The following is a 2,821-nucleotide window of genomic DNA, read 5'->3' on the forward strand; positions in this document are numbered from 1 at the left end:
TTCTATAAAAACCTTATATGCCCCCAGGGCATAACTTACAACCTGTACCCTGAGGGCTCTGGGGGGAGTGTTCTCCTGAAAAATATATTTTTTATCTGGAAATCAACTACGTAGAACAAGATGGCGATCACAAAGTTTCAAGTGGATGTGTTCGGGGAATTGGGGGGCGTGGGTGCTAGGGGTGCTAATTGCTTTCTAATCACTTTTGAACCTTAAAAAGGGCACTGGAACTCTCGATTTCCAATCGTATGAGCCTCCTTTGAAGTTTATACGACGACCTCTTCCATATAAAGTACCTCTGGAAAAACAATAATAATAAATAGATTATAAAACATTGGAGCCGTATGGCCTTTACAATAGGCAACGCTATAGGGTTGCCTCTGAAAAAGTGAAAATAGTGAACTTTCAATTTCCAATCAAATGATCCTTCTATGAAGTTTATACGAGCATCCCTTCCATAACAGCCATATATACCCCAAGGGCATAACTTACAACGCCTATCCCCGGGCCTGGGGGGGTTGTGTTGACACCGGAGTTTTGATATCTGAACTTGAAACTATTTTAACAAAATGTCTATCTCAAAATGTTTATCTGATGTATTTAGGGCGTGGAGGGAGGGGGGCTAGTTGCCCTCCAAAATCTTTTAACTCTTAAAATTTGAACGAGAAGTTTCAATTTCCAATCAAATCAACTCTTTCCGAAGTTTGAAAGAGCATCCCTTCCATAGGGACCATATATGCCATCAGACCATTACTTACTACCTCTGTCTCCAGGCCCTGGGGGGTTGTGTCGACACAGGAGTTTTTCTTATCTGGAATTTGAACTATTTATAATGAAATGGCTATTTTAAAAAATTTATCGGATAGGCTTGGTGAAAAAAAGTGTGTGTGTGGGGGGGGGGGGGTAGTTGCCCTCGGATATATTTTGACTCTTAAAAAGTGAACTAGAAATTTCAATTACCAATAAAATGAGCCCTCTCTGAAGTTTATACGAGCATCCCTTTCATAAGAACCATATACACCCCCCGGACAACAGTAACAACGCCTACCCCCTGGGCCCTAGGGGCTTGCGCTAACACCGGAGATTTTTTTATCTAATTTTTAAAAATTTTTAAAGAATTGGCTATCTCAAAATTTGTAGCAGATAGGTTTGGGGATAAAAGGCGTGGGGAGGGGCTAGTTGCCCTTAAATCTCTTGACTCTTAAAAAGTGAACTAGAACTTTCAATTTCCAATCAAATGAGCCCTCTATGAAGTTTATACGAGCATCCCTTTCATAAGAACCGTACATACCTTTAGGGCATAACTTAGAGCGCCTTTCCCTGGGCCCTGGGGGGGTTGTATGGACACCGGAGTTTTTCTTATCCGACCTTTGAACTATTTTTTTTTTTTACAAAATGTCTATCTCAAAAATTTCATCAGATGGGTTCGGAATAAAAAGGCTTGAGGGGGGGGGGGGCCTACTTGCCCTTAGATCTCTTTTGACTAATAAAAAATGAACTCGAACTTTCAACCTCTAATCAAATGAGTCCTCTCTGAATTTTATACGAGAATCCCTTCATAAGAACCATATATGCCCCAGGGCATAACTTACAATGCCTGCCCGAAGGCCCTTGGGGGTTTTGTCGACACCTGAGTTTTTGTTATCAGACTTTTGAATAATTTTTAACTTAATGCCTATCTCAAATTTTCATCGGATGCATTCGGAAAAAAAGGGGCGCGTGGGGGGGGGCTAGTTGCCCTCCAATCTCTTTTGACTCTCAAAGACTGAACTAGAACTTTCGATATCTAATCAAATGAGCCCTCTCTAAAGTTTTACCGAGCATCCCTTCCATAGGAACCATATATTCCCACAGGGTATAGCTTACAACCCCTGCCCTTGGGCCCTGGTGGGCTGTGTTGACCACGGAGTTTTTGTTATATAGTCTTTGAACTATTTTTTAAAAAAATGGCTATCTCAAAATTCTTATCAGATGGGTTTGAGAAAAAAAGGGTGTGGCGGGGTGGGGGGGGGCTATGTGCCCTCTAATCTCATTTGACTCTTAAGAAGTGAACTAGAACTTTCAATTTCCAATCAAATGAGCCCTATTTGAAGTTTATACGAGCATCTCTTGCACAAGAACCATATGCCCCCAGGGCAAAACTTACAACACCTGCCCCCAGGTCTTGGGGGGTTGTGTCAACACCGGAGTTTTTGTTATAAGATCTTTGAAAAAAAATTTACAAAATGGCTTTCTCAAAATTTTTATCGGATGTATTTGGTATAAGAGAGCGCATGACACTTGCCCTCAAGACTCTGGGGCGAGTGTCCTGCTCAAAGATATAATTTCCAGAACTTTCAACTACGTTGAAAAAAATGGCTATCTCAAAATTTTGATTGGATGTGTGTTGGGGAAATGGTAGGCGTGGAAGGGGTGTTAGTTTCCCTCCAATTACTTTCGACTATTAAATAGGGCACTAGCCATTTAAATTTCCACTTGTATGCCCCCTTTTTTAAGTTTCTACGACAACGCTTTTTATAAAAACCTTATATACCCTCAGGGCATAACAAACAACCCTTTCCCTGAGGGCGGGGGGGGGGGGTTGTCAACCTAAAAGACATAATTTCCAGAATTTTTAACTACGTTGAACAAAATGACTATCTAAAAACTTTGACTGGATTTGTTTGAGGAAAAGGTTGGCGTGAAAGGGGGGTTAGTTGCCCTCCAATCACTTCCGACTATTAAAAAGGGCACCAGCCCTTTGAATTTCCAATCGAATGAATCGTTTTGTAAGTTTCTACGACAAAGCTTTCTATAAAAATCTTATATGCCCCCAGGGCAT

The sequence above is a fragment of the Artemia sp. Qi Xiang Cuo genome, chromosome 6 (genome assembly GCF_049724085.1).
Source record: "Artemia sp. Qi Xiang Cuo chromosome 6, ASM4972408v1, whole genome shotgun sequence".
Lineage (NCBI taxonomy): Eukaryota > Metazoa > Arthropoda > Branchiopoda > Anostraca > Artemiidae > Artemia > Artemia sp. Qi Xiang Cuo.